Source organism: Dermacentor andersoni, chromosome 8 (genome assembly GCF_023375885.2).
Source record: "Dermacentor andersoni chromosome 8, qqDerAnde1_hic_scaffold, whole genome shotgun sequence".
Taxonomy (NCBI): domain Eukaryota; kingdom Metazoa; phylum Arthropoda; class Arachnida; order Ixodida; family Ixodidae; genus Dermacentor; species Dermacentor andersoni.
The window spans coordinates 36225368-36234609 of NC_092821.1; positions in this window are offsets into that span (position 1 = coordinate 36225368).

The following is a 9242-nucleotide window of genomic DNA, read 5'->3' on the forward strand; positions in this document are numbered from 1 at the left end:
ATCATTAGCCTGGTTACGCCCACTGCAGGGCAAAGGCCTCTCCCATACTTCTCCAACTACCCCGGTCATGTGCTAATTGTGGCCATGTTGTCCCTGCAAACTTCTTCATCTCATCCGCCCACCTAACTTTCTGCCGCCCTCTGCTACGCTTCCCTTCCCTTGGAATCCATTCCGTAACTCTTAATGACCATCGGTTATCTTCCCTCCTCATTATGTGTCCTGCACATGCCCATTTCTTCTTCTTGATTTCAACTAAGATATCATTAGACATCTCAGATACGTGCAAGACTTCAAAAAGCTGCTACTCTGACAGCTATGTACCTCTGGAACCAAGGTCTTGAAATGTCGTCAGACAAATGTGCCCTGATGGCATTCACTCGCAAACCAATGACACCCTACGCCATCTCAATAAATGGCCAGAAAATTTCTTATGATAAGACACAGATTTCTCGGCATAATCATTGATAGAGATCTCTCATGGAACCCGCATTTGACCTACTTGAAACAGCGTCTGAAAGCAATCTCCGAGCTCTTCAAGTTTCTGCGCGGAAAGATTTGCGGAATGTCAGTGCATGCAATGCTGGAATTGTACAGGGTTCTTTTTCTGGGCTTCTTGAGATACAGTTTGCCCGCACTGACTAACACTTGCCAGACAAATCTTCGTGCTCTACAGGCTATTCAAGCTCGGTCTCTCAGGGTGTGTCTTGGTTTGCCAAAACGCACATCGACATAGCGACTATTGCGATCGCCCGGGACCAACCCATACAAACACACATTGCGGTGGAAGTGTAGAGAGTGCACATTAGGCACGTTGCCCGTGCCCGTTCCCACCATCTGGCAACACTACCATCAGAAAGGCCGCAGGGATCATTTTGTACTGCGATTTCTGATTATTACACCTGCCTTCCATCAGACTTCACCTCCGCAACTAAGCCTTCGATTCCTCCATGGTGTTTGGCTCGACCTGCAGTGCACCTCACCGTACCAGGAATCAGGAAAAAATCTGAGCTGTCATCACCTGCTCTTAAACAACTAACTCTGCTCCTTATACACGAGAGGTACGCCGACCACGTACATATTTATACCGATAGATCGGCAACTCTCCAGTGTTCCTCTGGAGCCATGGTTTTCCCAGCAAAAGCCACCACCATCAGTTTCAAGACATGCCACCCAACGACACCGATGGCTGCGGAACTTGCAGCTCTTAGCGCTGGACTTAGTCTAGTTAGCCAAGAACAACCTCGAAGATGGTCAATATTCAGTGACTCGACGGCAGCACTGTAGTCTTTGCTATCAGCCCTGCGGCGTGGACACGAACTACTGGTATTCGAGATTAGAGAATTAATCCATACCTTGATTGAGAAAGAACACTAGGTGCCGTTTCAGTGGCTTCCAAGTCACTGCGGCGTCATAGGGAACGAGCACGCCGATAACGCTGCTCGGTCGACTCATCAAGGCGACGAACAGGAGCCGATACCATTATCAAGGACAGATGCCACTAGAAAACTTCGAATGCCCAGCTGTTATATCACGTTCTCGTTGTGGAACGCAGGAAGTTTTCACAACAACCGGCTGCACAACCTAGACTCTTCTCTACGCCTTTGCATTCCAGTTGGACTCTGCCGCCGCGAAGCTACCCTGCTTTGTCACATATGGCTAGGGGTGGCGTTCACCAAGTCTTTTGCTTTCTGAATCGGATGGGCCGACGAAGCCTCGTGTGATGACTGTGGTAACGAGGAAGCTCTTCAGCACCTTCTCTGTGACTGTCCTCGCTATAATTTACAGAGACGATCGATCGCAATCGCGATAGCGCGCTTTGACTGAAGACCTCTAACAGAGGAACTTATCTTAAAATGCCGTCATCACAAGGTGGGGGGGGGGGGGGGTAATCGCAGCAGAGGGCGATGAGGGCACTGTTGCAGTATTTAAGGGCAACAGAATTGGACAAGCCGCTGTAGCCTGAACAGATGTGTATAGTGCTGCAAGTGTTACTGTGCTGTGCGGTGACAGTATGCGGTGACAGTGACCGACTGTGCTTGTGTCTACGCACCTTTCTTTCTTTACCTCTACTTTGCTATCACTGTACCTCCCCCTCCCCTCTTTCCCCAGCGTAGGGTAGTAAACCGGATCTGCCCATCTGGTTGACCTCCCTACCTTTCATCTGTTTTCATTTTTCAACTTAGTGTTCGTGAACTTCTTTTTAATCTCTTATTCTGCTCACTCAATACTGCCATTTGTTGTTTTATTGCTGCAAAGACATGTTTTAGCTGTGCCAGCTCTTTCTCTAATTGATGATAAGCTACAGCCTCCGCGTCAGAGCGCTTCCCCTTGACCGCCAGCTCACGGTTGGTGTTGGCGTGGTGCCTTGAGAACTCACGGGTTGCTTGGTCTTGAACCTGGCTCTGCTCGACCTGGCTCTGGACCTCGACGTGCCTCAGCTCCTGAACCTCGATGTGCTACGCCCTTCTTTCTAAGGTTTCGAAGGGGGCTCCGGCCAATTCTTCAGGATGCTTAGGCCATGTGGTTCATCTTGTGTCGTGTAGTTTTCTTCTTCTTTGTATCATTCTTGTTTCTTTCCCAGCGACGCTTCTTCACCAGGAAGGGGATATTGTATCTTGCCTTGCCTTCTTGACCTGCTGTAGGTTGATCCATGTAGCTTAGCTGAAGCTTAGCCTTGCATTCATGGTCTTAGCGAAGGTCCGCCAACTCGCATCTTCGGCAAATCTTGTCGTCAGGGTTAGGACACACATCCGCTCTGTGTCCTAATTGTTCACATTGGTAGCACATGTACAGTTGTTTGTTGTGTAGCGTACATCGCAACAAGGCCGCACCGTACCTCACGTAGTTTGGCACCTTGTATCTGTCGAACAGTAAAATCACGTTTGTTGTGTTGGCCATTCTCTTAGCGGTGATTGCTGGAGGACTTTTTGGATTTATTACTTTTCTCACGATGTCTTGTGCGCTGTCTTCCAGTCCTGTGCCTCGGATCAATCCTTTGGATGTATTGTCAGGGGTCGCTTCGTAAGCGCTGGCTTCAAATTCCTGTGTATTCGTCCTAATGTAGACGGTTTTTTTGTACTTGTCGGCGTGTTCTTCTGTGGCAGCTTTGATCACTTTTTTGCTCTGTTGATAGTCGATACGTATCGCGTCTTGCTCCTGTGCCTCTTGGGGTAGGCTGGCCGCCTTGACGACGCTTTGGACAGTGTAGGTGCTCGTGTAGTCGGAGCCTCGAAAAACCCTTCTTGGTCGCACCATTATCTTGTATTCTTCCTTGGGCAGATGCGGCATTCTGCTCGCCTTGGTGATCTGTCGTACACGCCACTCTATCTGTTTCTTGCCTTCTCCCGTTGACTGCTGTGGCACGTTGACTGTGGTGGGGCGTTGATTCCATGGCTTTACTTCGTATAACCTGACGCCAGCCTGTGCTATCCTTGTAGCCGTCCTGCGTAACATCTTCTCCTTGGACCGATACTTCCATCTTGCTAAACTTCCTGCCCGCTAAGCGAGCGGGAAGCCACGTCGCCAGAGATGCGGCGAAGCAGCCGACGGCTGCCGTGCAGGCGTAATGTGGTCAAAAATCGGTCCTGCCATCTGAATTAGGTGTCAGGACGATCGCGGTGAATTGCTGTGTCAGTCGGTGGTGGTTTATCCGATGAATTTGGTGATTTTCCTCCAAGAATCACTGTAGTAACACAGAGCCGACATGCGCTCAATTTGTGCGCTCACCGTTGTCTTCTTCTTCCTGCAAGAATGTGCATAGCTTTCGCGTTGTTTCGTACAGTTATGCTGATATATCCGCCGCTTCGTGAAGAATTATTTGGGCACAGCGAGGTCCCTACGGATCTTTTGATGCAAGGTGTCCTTTTTAATGTGGCCGTCAAGATGCTTCCCCGTTGACACACCTCATTAGCCTCGTCATGACAGATCCGATCCTTTTTCACTTCGATCCAGCTACACCTGCAAAGGTCCCTAATGATGGAAGTGTCCATGCAGCCAGCGCAGTACAAACGCAAGTTCAATCTGTCCACAGCCTTGTCATTGCCTAGGCAAGCTGTCTCCTATGAGCGGATGACCACAATTATTCTTTCACAGAGCACGAGTGTTCCTCGTATACGTATTTTTGAAATGTATAACATACTTATGACAATGACTGTTTTCTGTAGTTACTGATCCACGCTGTCTCTGCTGGCTGTCCTCCGAAAAATATCCTTCCGGATGGCTTGGTCCTTGGGCCCTGCAAGTACAAGATTTTTCATATTTGGTCACGCACAAATCTGGCTGCTTGCATAAGGACGCATGTTGTTCGCCCAGTATCCTATAAAGAACCGTGAGAACGCAGATGAGGACACCCCTCACTCTTTGTGCTTGTCGAACTTGATTCAAATCGGTGAAGAACAGAACCATGACCCTTCGTTGCAAGAAATCATCGACCACTTGGAGTGACTTCCTAATCTCGCAAGGTTCACAAATATATGTTTCAAGTTGATATTCTAAGCAACCAGAATTTTCACTCTGACGGTCTTGGCTTTCATATAGTCGTGCCTAGATACTTGCAGCAGACAGTCTCACCGAAATTCACAACGCATCCATTGTAATGCGAATCCACACACCTCATGTTTGTCGCACATACGAGTCTGTCCGGAGTGGTTTGCTTTTGGTTGGCCTTGCACATTCATTCCGCGATTATCGGCACCTACGAATCATACCTAAGTTACAAAACGGCCGCTTGATACCTGCTGGAGATCTTCAGTCATTGGACATACCCATGAAACCATTCTCTCGCGTTGTACAAGGCCTTGGTTTTTTCCCTCGTAGACCATGAAAAATAGGTAAGTAGATTTCACTACTGATTACGCCACGCGCTATGCATTGACTCGAGCTCTGTCGCCCAGTTGTGGAAATGTTGTCACGTACTTCCTGTTACGTGGTATTGATGCCAAATGATGGCTCTCTTTCGAGCTATGTGACGGTGCTCCTCCGAGCAGGAATAATGCTACAGAGCAATTATTCCTATTGACCGAGTGCACCTCCATCATGTTTGAAAAGACGACGATGACTATAGACATAAAATTCGCGTGGTCCCTTAATTATTGGTAGTGCTACATGCATACGTGCCCTTAAATTCACCTGCGTATTGTCGTTTCTGTGCATTTTCCGAGGTAGCGATATTACATTTGGTCTGAACTCGCTTCACAGCATGCCACAGAACATTGCTATGTCACTTGTGACTCTTCCACGTCAGCTGCATTCTGTAGATTCGAAAGGTCATTCTTCAAAATGTCGTCCGTAGTATGAGCTTCCGCAATGCCGGGATGGACTATACAAATATTTACCATTGCTCTTCTACCCATAAATAACTCATATGGTGCCAAAGAAAACATGAGTGAGAAATGTATATTTAGCATTTATTAAAAAATAAAAAAGTTTAAGACATTTTCTGTTTGATAAGAAGCAATATAAGCAAGTCTCAAGGAGCTTAGCGCAACAGAAGGACGACTGCAGATGCACTGATCGCTGCTAATTTTCTGTGTGCATTGGTGAGTAGACATTCAAGTTACATTGTGTTTTTAAAGACGAAGCCTTTCTTTGTGAACCCGGTTTCATGACCGTGGCTGTGGCCTGGTTATTGTGCCGAACGGGCCATCCAATCACAGCAAATCACACATGCCGTGCGCACCGTTAGTTTCCTTGCATCACCAGCAGATGGCACTCGCCTCCACCGAATGGGCCGGTGCCAGGCGTCCGGGCAAAGAAATAATGAAGCAGAAAACTCGCCTCGGCGCAGCCGCAGCTGCTTACTTATTAGGCGCTATACGCTTTTTCTGGAGAGAATGCATTGGAAAAGCGCCCTATAGGTATGCGCATGCTGGCTCTGAAACCATGATGCGTTGAAGGCGTCTGTCGTACTCGCTAGTAGTCAGCAACTCCGCTTCACAAAAGGCTCGGTAGAATTTGTGCACGCCGCGCTTGTGTGTGTGTGTGTGTGGCAGAGGGGGGGTGCGTGCGTGCGACTCCTCATGCACTTACAAATTGCTTCTCTGCAGCTAGGTTCTAACTTGTTGGATCTGCTGCTATTTCTTTTGTGTCAGCTTGAAATTTTGCACCCCCCTGAATAAAATGGCGTTTTGATAATGTACCAAAATACTTTATTCCCCTAAATATTGTCACGTGGTAGTGACGGTGAAGAAAGCAGCAATACGGTGGAATACAAAACTAGCTTTTATTGGGCGAACCTGTGCCCACAAAAACAGGCTAGACTTATAGCACAACGATAGCGGCGAACACGGTCTGCGATCGTCGGAAATCTGATCAGCGAGTCAAGCGCGTCGGCTTTTATAGGGCAGTCGTCGAATGTTGTTCGGACCCGCGTACCTTCCACAAAGTTCTACACCATTCGCGTCACGCGATGAAATCAGATAACACAAGGTTCGGCGACAACAGACAGCCGGGTAGAAGCATCGATAACTTTCCAGAAACTTCGGATACATGCAGGCGCGTGCCGCGCTGTGCGATTACATTTGTTAGGCGGCGAAACGTGGTCGCCCGATAAAGATAAGTACACGCGTCAATACCCCCCTCTTAAAAAGCATCGTCCCGATGCTACAAATCTAAGAGAGCGAAACACAAAAGGACCCTTATTAAACATAAGTAACAAAACAACGAAAACACATCAAGTCCAAAGGTCAGTTACGCGAAGTCCGAAAGTTCGTCAACGCTGGTGGTACGGCTTCAGTCGCACAACGTGGACAATTTCAGGTCGTGAGCGGCGCCGCTGTGACAGCGAAATGCCGTCTGGCACGACCTCATAGTCCAGTGCGCCAATACGTCGGATGATCTTGTACGGTCCGAAATAGCGGCGGAAGAGCTTCTCGCTCAGTCCTCGTCGGCGTATAGGGGTCCAAACCCAAACACGGTCACCGGGCTGATACTCGACAAAGCGTCGTCGGAGGTTGTAGTGTCGGCTGTCGGTCCTCTGTTGGTTCTTGATCCGCAGGCGGGCGAGCTGTCGGGCTTCTTCGGCGCGCTGCAGATAGCTAGCGACGTCAACATTCTCTTCTTCAGTGACGTGGGGCAGCATGGCGTCGAGCGTCGTCGTCGGGTTCCTGCCGTAAACCAGCTTAAACGGCGTGATCTGTGTTGTTTCTTGCACCGCCGTGTTGTAAGCGAAGCTTACATACGGCAGGACCGCGTCCCACGTCTTGTGCTCGACGTCGACGTACATTGCTAGCATGTCGGCGAGGGTCTTGTTGAGGCGCTCCGTGAGACCATTCGTCTGCGGATGGTAGGCAGTTGTCCCCCTGTGGCTTGTCTGGCTGTACTGCAGAATGGCCTGGGTGAGCTCTGCTGTAAAAGCCGTTCCCCTGTCGGTGATGAGGACTTCTGGAGCACCATGTCGCAGCAGGATGTTCTCGACGAAAAATTTCGCCACTTCGGCTGCGCTGCCTTTTGGTAGAGCTTTAGTTTCAGCAAAGCGGGTGAGATAGTCCGTCGCCACGACGATCCACTTATTCCCGGATGTTGACATCGGAAACGGCCCCAACAAATCCATCCCAATCTGCTGGAATGGTCGGCGAGGAGGTTCGATCGGCTGTAGTAATCCTGCTGGCCTTGTCGGTGGTGTCTTGCGTCGTTGACAGTCTCGGCATGTCTTGACGTAACGGGCGACGTCGGCGGTCAGACGCGGCCAGTAATACCTTTCCTGTATTCTCGACAGCGTCCGGGAGAATCCGAGGTGCCCAGCGGTTGGATCGTCGTGTAGGGCGTGCAGTATCTCTGGACGCAGCGCTGACGGTACAACAAGAAGGTAGCTGGCGCGGACTGGTGAGAAGTTCTTCTTCACGAGTAGGTTGTTTTGAAGCGTGAACGAAGATAATCCACGCTTAAATGCCCTAGGGACAACATCGGTGTGCCCTTCCAAATACTCGACTAGGCCTTTTAGCTCCGGGTCCCCTCGTTGTTGTTCGGCGAAGTCTTCCGCGCTTATTATGCCAAGGAAGGCGTCGTCATCCTCGTCATCTTGCTGCGGTGGGTCAATGGGGGCGCGTGATAGGCAATCGGCATCTCAGTGTTTTCTTCCGGACTTGTATGTTACAGTGATGTCGTATTCTTGTAGACTGAGGCTCCACCGCGCCAGCCGTCCTGAAGGGTCCTTTAAGTTAGCTAGCCAACACAACGCGTGGTGGTCGCTGACGACTTTGAATGGCCTGCCATAGAGGTAAGGGCGGAATTTAGCTGTAGCCCAAATGATGGCGAGGCATTCCTTTTCAGTCGTAGAATAATTGCTTTCCGCTTTTGACAGCGACCGGCTAGCATACGATATCACCCGTTCAAGTCCTTCTTTCCTCTGGACTAGGACGGCACCGAGGCCTAGGCTACTGGCGTCAGTGTGGATTTCGGTATCAGCGTCCTCGTCGAAGTGTGCAAGTACCGGCGGCGACTGCATGCGTCGTTTGAGTTCTTGAAATGCCTTGGCCTGCGGCGTTTCCCACTTGAACTCGACATCACATTTAGTTAGATGTGTTAGCGGCTCCGCGAGGCGTGAAAAGTCCTTGACAAAGCGCCTATAGTAGGCACACATGCCAAGGAATCTGCGCACTGCCTTCTTGTCGGTTGGCTGCGGGAACTTTGCGATGGCAGCTGTCTTCTGTGGGTCGGGGCGTACTCCTGATTTGCTGATGACGTGGCCTAGGAACAAAAGCTCATCGTAAGCGAATCGACACTTTTCCGGCTTCAGAGTGAGCCCTGATGACTTGATGGCATCTAGTACTGTCGCAAGCCGCCTCAGGTGATCGTCGAAATTTCCGGCGAAGACGACGACGTCATCCAAGTAAACGAGACAGGTCTGCCACTTCAGTCCTGCTAAAACTGTGTCCATCACGCGCTGGAACGTTGCAGGAGCCGAGCACAGTCCGAATGGCATAACCTTGAACTCGTAGAGGCCGTCTGGAGTGACGAAGGCCGTCTTCACCCAGGCATTATGTCGTCTAACGCTCAAGCAGCTAGTAGCTTTAGTCTATATTGTGCGTTGATTGGGTGCAATTTCCTTGCGGGTGCAATTTTCTGACAAAGAAGAAGAAGTATTTTAATGATTGGAAAATGTAGAGAGGTCGGCCGGATAATGGAGCATCTGGCCTGCTACTCTACGTGAGGGAAGGGGAAGAGGGGAAGAAAAAGTGTCACAATGGGGGATGATAATGGGAGGAACGAGGTGAATGACACATTACACAACTGGTATCACAGGC